This window comes from Acipenser ruthenus, chromosome 1, assembly GCF_902713425.1.
Source record: "Acipenser ruthenus chromosome 1, fAciRut3.2 maternal haplotype, whole genome shotgun sequence".
NCBI classification, from domain to species: domain Eukaryota; kingdom Metazoa; phylum Chordata; class Actinopteri; order Acipenseriformes; family Acipenseridae; genus Acipenser; species Acipenser ruthenus.
In genome coordinates, this window is record NC_081189.1 from 110,002,011 (window position 1) to 110,018,207 (window position 16,197).

Here is a 16,197-nt window from a genome sequence, read left to right on the forward strand (position 1 = left end):
GATGCTTTTATCCAAGGCGACTTACAAAGACTAGGCTGTGTGAACTATGCATCAGCTGCAGAGTCACTTAGAACTACGTCTCACCCGAAAGACGGAGCACAAGGAGGTTAAGTGACTTGCTCAGGGTCACACAATGAGTCAGTGGCTGAGGTGAGATTTGAACCAGGGACTACCTAATTACAAGCCCTTTTCTTTAACCACTGGACCACACTGCCTCTGATTTGAAGTAGACGGTGTACAAAGTCAAACATTTGTTTAAGTCCTACATTTTACATTTTTGAATTTCGTTCACAGAGACGTGTAGGCTTTCATACAGGTCGGCTCCTCTCGTGGAACAACTCCACGTAGCTGCAGGAACGGCGTCCTGTTATAGAATGTCTGACACATCCTCTCCTCCAATGATAAACGCGTATGCAAATATAAACCGATCGCCATTGTGGGGGTTGCAATTTAGAAATACTTTTTTCTCGAAACGGAAGAAAACCATTCAATTCAGCAGAGTGGAGAGTGCTTTGTAAAAATAAATATAACGTTCCAGTGGGAAAACAGTGTTTTTCTTTTAATTGTCGACATAGGTACCATGTCCACGAAAAGTGTCTCTTGTGGACGGCCGACGACTCGGCAGGTGTACAACTCATACTTACCTGGCAGGGGAGATACCATGATCATGAAGGTGGTTCACCCAGGGTGAGGCTCGGCCATTGCACTCCGGCTGTGCTGACCCCTGCGAATTCCCCAAATGCGCGAATCTCGACTGCATAATTTCTGGTAGTGGGGGGCTGCGTCCGCGCTCTCCCCTGAAACTCAGGTCAAAGACAGAACAAACACCACGCAATCTGCAGCTCCTTATTCTATGGTTCACAAAATGACAATGCTTCAACTAGCTATGTCTTTATTCTTTTTACGTTCTCCCATATACTGGGATGTAGCTACGTGTGTATCTGCCAAAAGGAGTGGGGATCTCTATCAAAGCCTACACGTCTGTGTCAACTAAAACTGAAGGAACTCGGTGGTGCCAGCCGTCGGGAGATGCGTCAAAAATCACACTGGACATTTCCATCAGTGCGTTCCATAGAAGTTTACCAACTAACGCATCACCATTTTCTGTCAAATATTTACGATTACGATTGTCGGCGTTAGGCAGTGTTTTAGCTGATGGACAGTACTGTCGCACATAGTCACCAATACACACCCCTCTGCAATAAACAGTGGCTGTCCAGCAAAGCACAGCGCTCTGACAAACTCATAACACACTCATTCTGCGCTTTCTTTTTATTAAAGCGTGCGTAAAAGCTGCATAAATGGATTGCTAGTCTCTCAGTTCACTTTCTTGTTTTAGTTTAACGTGTCGCTTATATTTCAGTATGTTCTTTTATTGTCAGTGCGAACATGCACCTCGATGCAGCAGTATTTGCAGCGCTATGCATCCTCTGCTTCATCTGACCCACTTCTGCTATTTTTGCTTTTTGTATACTTCGAAACATTTGTTTTCTTTTGAGTATTCATAAACTGATTTATGTTTTCTCCCCATTCCTCATCCACTAAAAATATGACATTTTCGTGCAAGTATTTCAATTTAGTTTTTGATCAATTACTACGCCCAGCAACTGCCACAATAATCAGTACATAACCAGGTGATAATGTGTTTGTGAAGTGACAGAGAACCACGTTTGAACCTTCTTTGATCCTCTGACGTCTAAACGTCTGCTGTATCCTAGTATGCAGGGCTGCTTATTACAATGTCAGAGTCCAAATAAAAACGAATTTGCATCAGAATATTGTGTATTTCCTATTAGAAGATAGTACTGGGAAAATATTGACTAATAGACAAACATCGGGTATCAGTCAACAACGACGTCCAGTTTAAAAAAAAAAAAAAATCCTGTAATTTTTCGGTAAAATTCGGAATAAACCGCAAACGCGGAAGAACACTACCTACACTGTATGAATCAATCAATCAATATTTATTTTACATAGCACCTTTCATAGTGGACCACCATCACAAAGCGCTTTACAACATAGTGAGGAACAATTGCATAATACATTAAATAAAGTGAAATACAGGAAATAGTATATTAAATGCAAACTGTAAGGAAAACAAATGCAAATACTTTAAATACAGGCTTAATACATGAAATACAAGGCTAGGATGTGAATTCTAAACATTGTGGATGCGTGTGTCATACAGAATCATACAAATAAGATGGAGTGAAAACCCTGAAATAGCAATTTAGACAAACAGCCAATAACAGATATCAGACTTAAAGAGCATTAAAAGCAAAAGAGAACAAGTGGGTCTTGAGAGTTGATTTGAAGCGAGCGACTGGGGGAGCTACACGCACTAAAGCTGAAGAGAGTTCCAGAGAGTCGTGGCCATGAAGCTAAAAGAGGTCTCTCCGAGTGTGGTGCACTTTTGCTTGGGTATAAGAAGCAAGCCAGAGTCAGAGGACCTCACCTTGCGTGCAGGGACATAGCGGGTCAACAGGTTGGAGAGATACTCTGGACCTGTGTGATGAAGGGCCTTGTAGGCAAGTAGGAGAATTTTGAAACTTTAAAAACGTTTAAAGGAAAATTTTGAAACTTTAAAAACGTCAGCCAAACTAGTAGGAACTTTAAAACACTCAATCGGGGAATGGACTGAAACGTTACCACGGAAAACAAGACAGCTACTGTCGAAACAAAGAATATAAGCCGGAAGACGCACTACCCCTGCCTTGCACACTGAAGCAGCAGAGTCTGAGCGACTACAAGGCTGGAGGAAGCTGCTTGGCGAGCAGAGACAGCCTGCTTTTTAACCCCTTCCCAGGCACCTAATAGGAGCAAGACCACATTGCACAGCAAAGGAATTCAACTGTAAGTGATCTGTAATAGTGTAAAGAGCTAACGGTAGGTAGGTCGACTGTACCTATTGCTTCCGACGTGGAAAATGAAAAAAAAAGTTAAAACCTACTGTATTGATGCCTGAAAAGCTACAAACTATTTGAAATACAAAATAATGAGAAATAAACAAAGATCTGAATGCTTAGGTCATGTATTATTATTATTGCTGTCCAGCATGTCTGGTGTCCTTATGCATACGTTTTTTGTTTTGTTTTGTTTTGTTTTTTTCTACTTCACGGGGCACATTTCGTCACAAATTGAGGAAATAACAGTGGTGTGTGCGACATATTAAACTATAATATATTGTATTGCTACTCCCTTGGTTTGTTTGTTTGTTTGTGTGTGTGATGGGACAAAAACAAAATAAAAAATTAAATGAAAACGATGTTTACCCTTACAGCTTCTAGGTTAATACTATATATACTGGGAAATAGCGCCCCCTGCTGATCCACAGAAAGAAAAGCTTACAGCACCTGGTATTCCCAGGTGGTCTCCCATCCAAGTACTAAGCAGGCCCAACCTTGCTTCGCTTCTGAGTTCAGATGAGATCGGGCGTTCTCAAGGTGGTATGGCCGTAAGCGAAAGAACAGGTTGGTTTCTTCTCTTTTGTAGTAATAAGTTGACATCATGGATGCGGGGTGATGTAGGGGAGTGGTTGCCAGATCTCTAATCTCGTCTGACACAAAAGGTAACATTCAAGCAGCTCTAGGCTCCACATGTGCTCAAGGCACAAAACCAACCGGGCCAATAGGAAGGCTCATATATGGAAATACGTGTTACTAGAAGCAAGCAAGCTACCCTTGGGTTTTGCAACATAAAAAAGGACATTTTTAAGGTTCTTTTCATATAGATCTATTTGTCCAACATTGTGACACCCCACAATCTTTTTTAATCTTTGACGGTACCTCTATTATTTGTTTATTTAGCAGATGCTTTTATCCAAGGCGACTTACAAAGACTAGGCTGTGTGAACTATGCATCAGCTGCAGAGTCACTTAGAACTACGTCTCACCCGAAAGACGGAGCACAAGGAGGTTAAGTGACTTGCTCAGGGTCACACAATGAGTCAGTGGCTGAGGTGAGATTTGAACCAGGGACTACCTAATTACAAGCCCTTTTCTTTAACCACTGGACCACACTGCCTCTGATTTGAAGTAGACGGTGTACAAAGTCAAACATTTGTTTAAGTCCTACATTTTACATTTTTGAATTTCGTTCACAGAGACGTGTAGGCTTTCATACAGGTCGGCTCCTCTCGTGGAACAACTCCACGTAGCTGCAGGAACGGCGTCCTGTTATAGAATGTCTGACACATCCTCTCCTCCAATGATAAACGCGTATGCAACTATAAACCGATCGCCATTGTGGGGGTTGCAATTTAGAAATACTTTTTTCTCGAAACGGAAGAAAACCATTCAATTCAGCAGAGTGGAGAGTGCTTTGTAAAAATAAATATAACGTTCCAGTGGGAAAACAGTGTTTTTCTTTTAATTGTCGACTTAGGTACCATGTCCACGAAACCTGTCTCTTGTGGACGGCCGACGACACGGCAGGTGGACAACTCATACTTACCTGGCAGGGGAGATACCATGATCATGAAGGTGGTTCACCCAGGGCGAGGCTCGGCCATTGCACTCCGGCTGTGCTGACCCCTGCGAATTCCCCAAATGCGGGAATCTCGACTGCATAATTTCTGGTAGTGGGGGACTGCGTCCGCGCTCTCCCCTGAAACTCAGGTCAAAGACAGAACAAACACCACGCAATCTGCAGCTCGTTATTCGATGGTTCACAAAATGACAATGCTTCGACTAGCTATGTCTTTATTCTTTTTACGTTCTCCCATATACTGGGAAGTTGCTACGTGTGTTTCCGCCAAAAGGAGTGGGGATCTCTATCAAAGCCTACACGTCTGTGTCAACTAAAACTGAAGGAACTCGGTGGTGCCAGCCGTCGGGAGATGCGTCAAAAATCACACTGGACATTTCCATCAGTGCGTTCCATAGAAGTTTACCAACTAACGCATCACCATTTTCTGTCAAATATTTACGATTACGATTGTCGGCGTTAGGCAGTGTTTTAGCTGATGGACAGTACTGTCGCACAAAGTCACCAATACACACCCCTCTGCAATAAACAGCGCAAAGCACAGCGCTCTGACAAACTCATAACACACTCATTCTGCGCTTTCTTTTTATTAAAGCGTGCGTAAAAGCTGCATAAATGGATTGCTAGTCTCTCAGTTCACTTTCTTGTTTTAGTTTAACGTGTCGCTTATATTTCAGTATGTTCTTTTATTGTCAGTGCGAACATGTACCTCGATGCAGCAGTATTTGCAGCGCTATGCATCCTCTGCCTCATCTGACCCACTTCTGCTATTTTTGCTTTTTGTATACTTCGAAACATTTGTTTTCTTTTGAGTATTCATAAACTGATTTATGTTTTCTCCCCATTCCTCATCCACTAAAAATATGACATTTTCGTGCAAGTATTTCAATTTAGTTTTTGATCAATTACTACGCCCAGCAACTGCCACAATAATCAGTACATAACCAGGTGATAATGTGTTTGTGAAAGTGACAGAGAACCACGTTTGAACCTTCTTTGATCCTCTGACGTCTAAACGTCTGCTGTATCCTAGTATGCAGGGCTGCTTATTACAATGTCAGAGTCCAAATAAAAACGCATTTGCATCAAAATATTGTGTATTTCCTAGAAGATAGTACTGGGAAAATATTGACTAATAGACAAACATCGGGTATCAGTCAACAACGACGTCCAGTTTAAAAAAAAATAATAATCCTGTAATTTTTCGGTAAAATTCGGAATAAACCGCAAACGCGGAACACTACCTACACTGTATGAATCAATCAATCAATCAATCAATCAATATTTATTTTACATAGCACCTTTCATAGTGGACCACCATCACAAAGCGCTTTACAACATAGTGAGGAACAATTGCATAATACATTAAATAAAGTGAAATACAGGAAATAGTACATTAAATGCAAACTGTAAGGAAAACAAATGCAAATACTTTAAATACAGGCTTAATACATGAAATACAAGGCTAGGATGTGAATTCTAAACATTGTGGATGCGTGTGTCATACAGAATCATACGAATAAGATGGAGTGAAAACCCTGAAATAGCAATTTAGACAAACAGCCAATAACAGATATCAGGCTTAAAGAGCATTAAAAGCAAAAGAGAACAAGTGGGTCTTGAGAGTTGATTTGAAGCGAGCGACTGGGGGAGTTACACACACTAAAGCTGAAGAGAGTTCCAGAGAGTCGTGGCCATGAAGCTAAAAGAGCGCTCTCCGAGTGTGGTGCACTTTTGCTTGGGTATAAGAAGCAAGCCAGAGTCAGAGGACCTCACCTTGCGTGCAGGGACATAGCGGGTCAACAGGTTGGAGAGATACTCTGGACCTGTGTGATGAAGGGCCTTGTAGGCAAGTAGGAGAATTTTGAAACTTTAAAAACGTTTAAAGGAAAATTTTGAAACTTTAAAAACGTCAGCCAAACTAGTAGGAACTTTAAAACACTCAATCGGGGAATGGACTGAAACGTTACCACGGAAAACAAGACAGCTACTGTCGAAACAAAGAATATAAGCCGGAAGACGCACTACCCCTGCCTTGCACACTGAAGCAGCAGAGTCTGAGCGACTACAAGGCTGGAGGAAGCTGCTTGGCGAGCAGAGACAGCCTGCTTTTTAACCCCTTCCCGGGCACCTAATAGGAGCAAGACCACATTGCACAGCAAAGGAATTCAACTGTAAGTGATCTGTAATAGTGTAAAGAGCTAACGGTAGGTAGGTGGACTGTACCTATTGCTTCCGACGTGGAAAATGAAAAAAATAAGTTAAAACCTACTGTATTGATGCCTGAAAAGCTACAAACTATTTGAAATACAAAATAATGAGAAATAAACAAAGATCTGAATGCTTAGGTCATGTATTATTATTATTGCTGTCCAGCATGTCTGGTGTCCTTATGCATACGTTTTTTGTTTTGTTTTCGTTTGTTTTTTTCTACTTCACGGGGCACATTTTGTCACAAATTGAGGAAATAACAGTGGTGTGTGCGACATATTAAACTATAATATATTGTATTGCTACTCCCTTGGTTTGTTTGTTTGTTTGTGTGTGTGATGGGACAAAAACAAAATAAAAAATTAAATGAAAACGATGTTTACCCTTACAGCTTCTAGGTTAATACTATATATACTGGGAAATAGCGCCCCCTGCTGATCCACAGAAAGAAAAGCTTACAGCACCTGGTATTCCCAGGTGGTCTCCCATCCAAGTACTAAGCAGGCCCAACTTTGCTTAGTTTCTGAGATCAGGCGTTCTCAAGGTGGTATGGCCGTAAGCGAAAGAACAGGTTGGTTTCTTCTCTTTTGTAGTAATAAGTTGACATCATGGATGCGGGGTGATGTAGGGGAGTGGTTGCCAGATCTCTAATCTCGTCTGACACAAAAGGTAACATTCAAGCAGCTCTAGGCTCCACATGTGCTCAAGGCACAAAACCAACCGGGCCAATAGGAAGGCTCATATATGGAAATACGTGTTACTAGAAGCAAGCGAGCTACCCTTGGGTTTTGCAACATAAAAAAAGACATTTTTAAGGTTCTTTTCATATAGATCTATTTGTCCAACATTGTGACACCCCACAATCTTTTTTAATCTTTGACGGCACCTCTATTATTTGTTTATTTAGCAGATGCTTTTATCCAAGGCGACTTACAAAGACTAGGCTGTGTGAACTATGCATCAGCTGCAGAGTCACTTAGAACTACATCTCACCCGAAAGACGGAGCACAAGGAGGTTAAGTGACTTGCTCAGGGTCACACAATGAGTCAGTGGCTGAGGTGAGATTTGAACCAGGGACTACCTAATTACAAGCCCTTTTCTTTAACCACTGGACCACACTGCCTCTGATTTGAAGTAGACGGTGTACAAAGTCAAACATTTGGTCAAACATTTGTTTAAGTCCTACATTTTACATTTTTGAATTTCGTTCACAGAGACGTGTAGGCTTTCATACAGGTCGGCTCCTCTCGTGGAACAACTCCACGTAGCTGCAGGAACGGCGTCCTGTTATAGAATGTCTGACACATCCTCTCCTCCAATGATAAACGCGTATGCAAATATAAACCGATCGGCATTGTGGGGGTTGCAATTTAGAAATACTTTTTTCTCGAAACGGAAGAAAACCATTCAATTCAGCAGAGTGGAGAGTGCTTTGTAAAAATAAATATAACGTTCCAGTGGGAAAACAGTGTTTTTCTTTTAATTGTCGACATAGGTACCATGTCCACGAAACCTGTCTCTTGTGGACGGCCGACGACTCGGCAGGTGGACAACTCATACTTACCTGGCAGGGGAGATACCATGATCATGAAGGTGGTTCACCCAGGGCGAGGCTCGGCCATTGCACTCCGGCTGTGCTGACCCCTGCGAATTCCCCAAATGCGGGAATCTCGACTGCATAATTTCTGGTAGTGGGGGACTGCGTCCGCGCTCTCCCCTGAAACTCAGGTCAAAGACAGAACAAACACCACGCAATCTGCAGCTCCTTATTCTATGGTTCACAAAATGACAATGCTTCAACTAGCTATGTCTTTATTCTTTTTACGTTCTACCATATACTGGGATGTAGCTACGTGTGTTTCCGCCAAAAGGAGTGGGGATCTCTATCAAAGCCTACACGTCTGTGTCAACTAAAACTGAAGGAACTCGGTGGTGCCAGCCGTCGGGAGATGCGTCAAAAATCACACTGGACATTTCCATCAGTGCGTTCCATAGAAGTTTACCAACTAACGCATCACCATTTTCTGTCAAATATTTACGATTACGATTGTCGGCGTTAGGCAGTGTTTTAGCTGATGGACAGTACTGTCGCACAAAGTCACCAATACACACCCCTCTGCAATAAACAGTGGCTGTCCAGCAAAGCACAGCGCTCTGACAAACTCATAACACACTCATTCTGCGCTTTCTTTTTATTAAAGCGTGCGTAAAAGCTGCATAAATGGATTGCTAGTCTCTCAGTTCACTTTCTTGTTTTAGTTTAACGTGTCGCTTATATTTCAGTATGTTCTTTTATTGTCAGTGCGAACATGCACCTCGATGCAGCAGTATTTGCAGCGCTATGCATCCTCTGCTTCATCTGACCCACTTCTGCTATTTTTGCTTTTTGTATACTTCGAAACATTTGTTTTCTTTTGAGTATTCATAAACTGATTTATGTTTTCTCCCCATTCCTCATCCACTAAAAATATGACATTTTCGTGCAAGTATTTCAATTTAGTTTTTGATCAATTACTACGCCCAGCAACTGCCACAATAATCAGTACATAACCAGGTGATAATGTGTTTGTGAAGTGACAGAGAACCACGTTTGAACCTTCTTTGATCCTCTGACGTCTAAACGTCTGCTGTATCCTAGTATGCAGGGCTGCTTATTACAATGTCAGAGTCCAAATAAAAACGAATTTGCATCAGAATATTGTGTATTTCCTATTAGAAGATAGTACTGGGAAAATATTGACTAATAGACAAACATCGGGTATCAGTCAACAACGACGTCCAGTTTAAAAAAAAAAAAAAATCCTGTAATTTTTCGGTAAAATTCGGAATAAACCGCAAACGCGGAAGAACACTACCTACACTGTATGAATCAATCAATCAATATTTATTTTACATAGCACCTTTCATAGTGGACCACCATCACAAAGCGCTTTACAACATAGTGAGGAACAATTGCATAATACATTAAATAAAGTGAAATACAGGAAATAGTACATTAAATGCAAACTGTAAGGAAAACAAATGCAAATACTTTAAATACAGGCTAATACATGAAATACAAGGCTAGGATGTGAATTCTAAACATTGTGGATGCGTGTGTCATACAGAATCATACGAATAAGATGGAGTGAAAACCCTGAAATAGCAATTTAGACAAACAGCCAATAACAGATATCAGACTTAAAGAGCATTAAAAGCAAAAGAGAACAAGTGGGTCTTGAGAGTTGATTTGAAGCGAGCGACTGGGGGAGCTACACGCACTAAAGCTGAAGAGAGTTCCAGAGAGTCGTGGCCATGAAGCTAAAAGAGGTCTCTCCGAGTGTGGTGCACTTTTGCTTGGGTATAAGAAGCAAGCCAGAGTCAGAGGACCTCACCTTGCGTGCAGGGACATAGCGGGTCAACAGGTTGGAGAGATACTCTGGACCTGTGTGATGAAGGGCCTTGTAGGCAAGTAGGAGAATTTTGAAACTTTAAAAACGTTTAAAGGAAAATTTTGAAACTTTAAAAACGTCAGCCAAACTAGTAGGAACTTTAAAACACTCAATCGGGGAATGGACTGAAACGTTACCACGGAAAACAAGACAGCTACTGTCGAAACAAAGAATATAAGCCGGAAGACGCACTACCCCTGCCTTGCACACTGAAGCAGCAGAGTCTGAGCGACTACAAGGCTGGAGGAAGCTGCTTGGCGAGCAGAGACAGCCTGCTTTTTAACCCCTTCCCGGGCACCTAATAGGAGCAAGACCACATTGCACAGCAAAGGAATTCAACTGTAAGTGATCTGTAATAGTGTAAAGAGCTAACGGTAGGTAGGTCGACTGTACCTATTGCTTCCGACGTGGAAAATGAAAAAAAAAGTTAAAACCTACTGTATTGATGCCTGAAAAGCTACAAACTATTTGAAATACAAAATAATGAGAAATAAACAAAGATCTGAATGCTTAGGTCATGTATTATTATTATTGCTGTCCAGCATGTCTGGTGTCCTTATGCATATGTTTTTTGTTTTGTTTTCTTTTGTTTTTTTCTACTTCACGGGGCACATTTTGTCACAAATTGAGGAAATAACAGTGGTGTGTGCGACATATTAAACTATAATATATTGTATTGCTACTCCCTTGGTTTGTTTGTTTGTTTGTGTGTGTGATGGGACAAAAACAAAATAAAAAATTAAATGAAAACGATGTTTACCCTTACAGCTTCTAGGTTAATACTATATATACTGGGAAATAGCGCCCCCTGCTGATCCACAGAAAGAAAAGCTTACAGCACCTGGTATTCCCAGGTGGTCTCCCATCCAAGTACTAAGCAGGCCCAACCTTGCTTAGCTTCTGAGATCAGACGAGATCGGGCGTTCTCAAGGTGGTATGGCCGTAAGCCAAAGAACAGGTTGGTTTCTTCTCTTTTGTAGTAATAAGTTGACATCATGGATGCGGGGTGATGTAGGGGAGTGGTTGCCAGATCTCTAATCTCGTCTGACACAAAAGGTAACATTCAAGCAGCTCTAGGCTCCACATGTGCTCAAGGCACAAAACCAACCGGGCCAATAGGAAGGCTCATATATGGAAATACGTGTTACTAGAAGCAAGCGAGCTACCCTTGGGTTTTGCAACATAAAAAAAGACATTTTTAAGGTTCTTTTCATATAGATCTATTTGTCCAACATTGTGACACCCCACAATCTTTTTTAATCTTTGACGGCACCTCTATTATTTGTTTATTTAGCAGATGCTTTTATCCAAGGCGACTTACAAAGACTAGGCTGTGTGAACTATGCATCAGCTGCAGAGTCACTTAGAACTACATCTCACCCGAAAGACGGAGCACAAGGAGGTTAAGTGACTTGCTCAGGGTCACACAATGAGTCAGTGGCTGAGGTGAGATTTGAACCAGGGACTACCTAATTACAAGCCCTTTTCTTTAACCACTGGACCACACTGCCTCTGATTTGAAGTAGACAGTGTTCAAAGTCAAACATTTGTTTAAGTCCTACATTTTACATTTTTGAATTTCGTTCACAGAGACGTGTAGGCTTTCATACAGGTCGGCTCCTCTCGCGGAACAACTCCACGTAGCTGCAGGAACGGCGTCCTGTTATAGAATGTCTGACACATCCTCTCCTCCAATGATAAACGCGTATGCAAATATAAACCGATCGCCATTGTGGGGGTTGTAATTTAGAAATACTTTTTTCTCGAAACGGAAGAAAACCATTCAATTCAGCAGAGTGGAGAGTGCTTTGTAAAAATAAATATAACGTTCCAGTGGGAAAACAGTGTTTTTCTTTTAATTGTCGACATATGTACCATGTCCACGAAACCTGTCTCTTGTGGACGGCCGACGACACGGCAGGTGTACAACTCATACTTACCTGGCAGGGGAGATACCATGATCATGAAGGTGGTTCACCCAGGGTGAGGCTCGGCCATTGCACTCCGGCTGTGCTGACCCCTGCGAATTCCCCAAATGCGGGAATCTCGACTGCATAATTTCTGGTAGTGGGGGACTGCGTCCGCGCTCTCCCCTGAAACTCAGGTCAAAGACAGAACAAACACCACGCAATCTGCAGCTCGTTATTCGATGGTTCACAAAATGACAATGCTTCGACTAGCTATGTCTTTATTCTTTTTACGTTCTCCCATATACTGGGAAGTTGCTACGTGTGTTTCCGCCAAAAGGAGTGGGGATCTCTATCAAAGCCTACACGTCTGTGTCAACTAAAACTGAAGGAACTCGGTGGTGCCAGCCGTCGGGAGATGCGTCAAAAATCACACTGGACATTTCCATCAGTGCGTTCCATAGAAGTTTACCAACTAACGCATCACCATTTTCTGTCAAATATTTACGATTACGATTGTCGGCGTTAGGCAGTGTTTTAGCTGATGGACAGTACTGTCGCACAAAGTCACCAATACACACCCCTCTGCAATAAACAGCGCAAAGCACAGCGCTCTGACAAACTCATAACACACTCATTCTGCGCTTTCTTTTTATTAAAGCGTGCGTAAAAGCTGCATAAATGGATTGCTAGTCTCTCAGTTCACTTTCTTGTTTTAGTTTAACGTGTCGCTTATATTTCAGTATGTTCTTTTATTGTCAGTGCGAACATGTACCTCGATGCAGCAGTATTTGCAGCGCTATGCATCCTCTGCCTCATCTGACCCACTTCTGCTATTTTTGCTTTTTGTATACTTCGAAACATTTGTTTTCTTTTGAGTATTCATAAACTGATTTATGTTTTCTCCCCATTCCTCATCCACTAAAAATATGACATTTTCGTGCAAGTATTTCAATTTAGTTTTTGATCAATTACTACGCCCAGCAACTGCCACAATAATCAGTACATAACCAGGTGATAATGTGTTTGTGAAAGTGACAGAGAACCACGTTTGAACCTTCTTTGATCCTCTGACGTCTAAACGTCTGCTGTATCCTAGTATGCAGGGCTGCTTATTACAATGTCAGAGTCCAAATAAAAACGCATTTGCATCAAAATATTGTGTATTTCCTAGAAGATAGTACTGGGAAAATATTGACTAATAGACAAACATCGGGTATCAGTCAACAACGACGTCCAGTTTAAAAAAAAATAATAATCCTGTAATTTTTCGGTAAAATTCGGAATAAACCGCAAACGCGGAACACTACCTACACTGTATGAATCAATCAATCAATCAATCAATCAATATTTATTTTACATAGCACCTTTCATAGTGGACCACCATCACAAAGCGCTTTACAACATAGTGAGGAACAATTGCATAATACATTAAATAAAGTGAAATACAGGAAATAGTACATTAAATGCAAACTGTAAGGAAAACAAATGCAAATACTTTAAATACAGGCTTAATACATGAAATACAAGGCTAGGATGTGAATTCTAAACATTGTGGATGCGTGTGTCATACAGAATCATACGAATAAGATGGAGTGAAAACCCTGAAATAGCAATTTAGACAAACAGCCAATAACAGATATCAGGCTTAAAGAGCATTAAAAGCAAAAGAGAACAAGTGGGTCTTGAGAGTTGATTTGAAGCGAGCGACTGGGGGAGTTACACACACTAAAGCTGAAGAGAGTTCCAGAGAGTCGTGGCCATGAAGCTAAAAGAGCGCTCTCCGAGTGTGGTGCACTTTTGCTTGGGTATAAGAAGCAAGCCAGAGTCAGAGGACCTCACCTTGCGTGCAGGGACATAGCGGGTCAACAGGTTGGAGAGATACTCTGGACCTGTGTGATGAAGGGCCTTGTAGGCAAGTAGGAGAATTTTGAAACTTTAAAAACGTTTAAAGGAAAATTTTGAAACTTTAAAAACGTCAGCCAAACTAGTAGGAACTTTAAAACACTCAATCGGGGAATGGACTGAAACGTTACCACGGAAAACAAGACAGCTACTGTCGAAACAAAGAATATAAGCCGGAAGACGCACTACCCCTGCCTTGCACACTGAAGCAGCAGAGTCTGAGCGACTACAAGGCTGGAGGAAGCTGCTTGGCGAGCAGAGACAGCCTGCTTTTTAACCCCTTCCCGGGCACCTAATAGGAGCAAGACCACATTGCACAGCAAAGGAATTCAACTGTAAGTGATCTGTAATAGTGTAAAGAGCTAACGGTAGGTAGGTGGACTGTACCTATTGCTTCCGACGTGGAAAATGAAAAAAATAAGTTAAAACCTACTGTATTGATGCCTGAAAAGCTACAAACTATTTGAAATACAAAATAATGAGAAATAAACAAAGATCTGAATGCTTAGGTCATGTATTATTATTATTGCTGTCCAGCATGTCTGGTGTCCTTATGCATACGTTTTTTGTTTTGTTTTCTTTTGTTTTTTTCTACTTCACGGGGCACATTTTGTCACAAATTGAGGAAATAACAGTGGTGTGTGCGACATATTAAACTATAATATATTGTATTGCTACTCCCTTGGTTTGTTTGTTTGTTTGTGTGTGTGATGGGACAAAAACAAAATAAAAAATTAAATGAAAACGATGTTTACCCTTACAGCTTCTAGGTTAATACTATATATACTGGGAAATAGCGCCCCCTGCTGATCCACAGAAAGAAAAGCTTACAGCACCTGGTATTCCCAGGTGGTCTCCCATCCAAGTACTAAGCAGGCCCAACTTTGCTTAGTTTCTGAGATCAGGCGTTCTCAAGGTGGTATGGCCGTAAGCGAAAGAACAGGTTGGTTTCTTCTCTTTTGTAGTAATAAGTTGACATCATGGATGCGGGGTGATGTAGGGGAGTGGTTGCCAGATCTCTAATCTCGTCTGACACAAAAGGTAACATTCAAGCAGCTCTAGGCTCCACATGTGCTCAAGGCACAAAACCAACCGGGCCAATAGGAAGGCTCATATATGGAAATACGTGTTACTAGAAGCAAGCGAGCTACCCTTGGGTTTTGCAACATAAAAAAAGACATTTTTAAGGTTCTTTTCATATAGATCTATTTGTCCAACATTGTGACACCCCACAATCTTTTTTAATCTTTGACGGCACCTCTATTATTTGTTTATTTAGCAGATGCTTTTATCCAAGGCGACTTACAAAGACTAGGCTGTGTGAACTATGCATCAGCTGCAGAGTCACTTAGAACTACATCTCACCCGAAAGACGGAGCACAAGGAGGTTAAGTGACTTGCTCAGGGTCACACAATGAGTCAGTGGCTGAGGTGAGATTTGAACCAGGGACTACCTAATTACAAGCCCTTTTCTTTAACCACTGGACCACACTGCCTCTGATTTGAAGTAGACGGTGTACAAAGTCAAACATTTGGTCAAACATTTGTTTAAGTCCTACATTTTACATTTTTGAATTTCGTTCACAGAGACGTGTAGGCTTTCATACAGGTCGGCTCCTCTCGTGGAACAACTCCACGTAGCTGCAGGAACGGCGTCCTGTTATAGAATGTCTGACACATCCTCTCCTCCAATGATAAACGCGTATGCAAATATAAACCGATCGGCATTGTGGGGGTTGCAATTTAGAAATACTTTTTTCTCGAAACGGAAGAAAACCATTCAATTCAGCAGAGTGGAGAGTGCTTTGTAAAAATAAATATAACGTTCCAGTGGGAAAACAGTGTTTTTCTTTTAATTGTCGACATAGGTACCATGTCCACGAAACCTGTCTCTTGTGGACGGCCGACGACTCGGCAGGTGGACAACTCATACTTACCTGGCAGGGGAGATACCATGATCATGAAGGTGGTTCACCCAGGGCGAGGCTCGGCCATTGCACTCCGGCTGTGCTGACCCCTGCGAATTCCCCAAATGCGGGAATCTCGACTGCATAATTTCTGGTAGTGGGGGACTGCGTCCGCGCTCTCCCCTGAAACTCAGGTCAAAGACAGAACAAACACCACGCAATCTGCAGCTCCTTATTCTATGGTTCACAAAATGACAATGCTTCAACTAGCTATGTCTTTATTCTTTTTACGTTCTACCATATACTGGGATGTAGCTACGTGTGTTTCCGCCAAAAGGAGTGGGGATCTC

The 16,197-nt window shown here is 41.7% G+C and overlaps 7 non-coding genes and 2 pseudogenes across 7 annotated transcripts; 5 read left to right on the top strand and 4 right to left on the bottom strand.

Annotated features, from left to right (window-relative positions):
• The first annotated feature begins 636 nt into the window (after positions 1 to 636).
• On the top strand, positions 637 to 800 carry LOC131696911 (U1 spliceosomal RNA). The gene has a single exon (XR_009306800.1). It is a non-coding gene; the product is annotated as a U1 spliceosomal RNA (small nuclear RNA).
• Positions 801 to 3,341: 2,541 nt separating this feature from the next.
• On the bottom strand, positions 3,342 to 3,460 carry LOC131696901 (5S ribosomal RNA). The gene has a single exon (XR_009306787.1). It is a non-coding gene; the product is annotated as a 5S ribosomal RNA (ribosomal RNA).
• Positions 3,461 to 4,444: 984 nt separating this feature from the next.
• LOC131696896 (U1 spliceosomal RNA) lies at positions 4,445 to 4,608 on the top strand. Its single transcript, XR_009306782.1, has one exon. It is a non-coding gene; the product is annotated as a U1 spliceosomal RNA (small nuclear RNA).
• A 2,540-nt stretch (positions 4,609 to 7,148) lies between these two features.
• On the bottom strand, positions 7,149 to 7,257 carry LOC131696883 (5S ribosomal RNA; annotated as a pseudogene).
• A 996-nt stretch (positions 7,258 to 8,253) lies between these two features.
• LOC131696897 (U1 spliceosomal RNA) lies at positions 8,254 to 8,417 on the top strand. Its single transcript, XR_009306783.1, has one exon. It is a non-coding gene; the product is annotated as a U1 spliceosomal RNA (small nuclear RNA).
• A 2,540-nt stretch (positions 8,418 to 10,957) lies between these two features.
• On the bottom strand, positions 10,958 to 11,076 carry LOC131696876 (5S ribosomal RNA). Its single transcript, XR_009306767.1, has one exon. It is a non-coding gene; the product is annotated as a 5S ribosomal RNA (ribosomal RNA).
• A 984-nt stretch (positions 11,077 to 12,060) lies between these two features.
• On the top strand, positions 12,061 to 12,224 carry LOC131696891 (U1 spliceosomal RNA). Its single transcript, XR_009306777.1, has one exon. It is a non-coding gene; the product is annotated as a U1 spliceosomal RNA (small nuclear RNA).
• A 2,540-nt stretch (positions 12,225 to 14,764) lies between these two features.
• On the bottom strand, positions 14,765 to 14,873 carry LOC131696884 (5S ribosomal RNA; annotated as a pseudogene).
• Positions 14,874 to 15,869: 996 nt separating this feature from the next.
• On the top strand, positions 15,870 to 16,033 carry LOC131696898 (U1 spliceosomal RNA). The gene has a single exon (XR_009306784.1). It is a non-coding gene; the product is annotated as a U1 spliceosomal RNA (small nuclear RNA).
• The last annotated feature ends 164 nt before the right edge of the window (positions 16,034 to 16,197 follow it).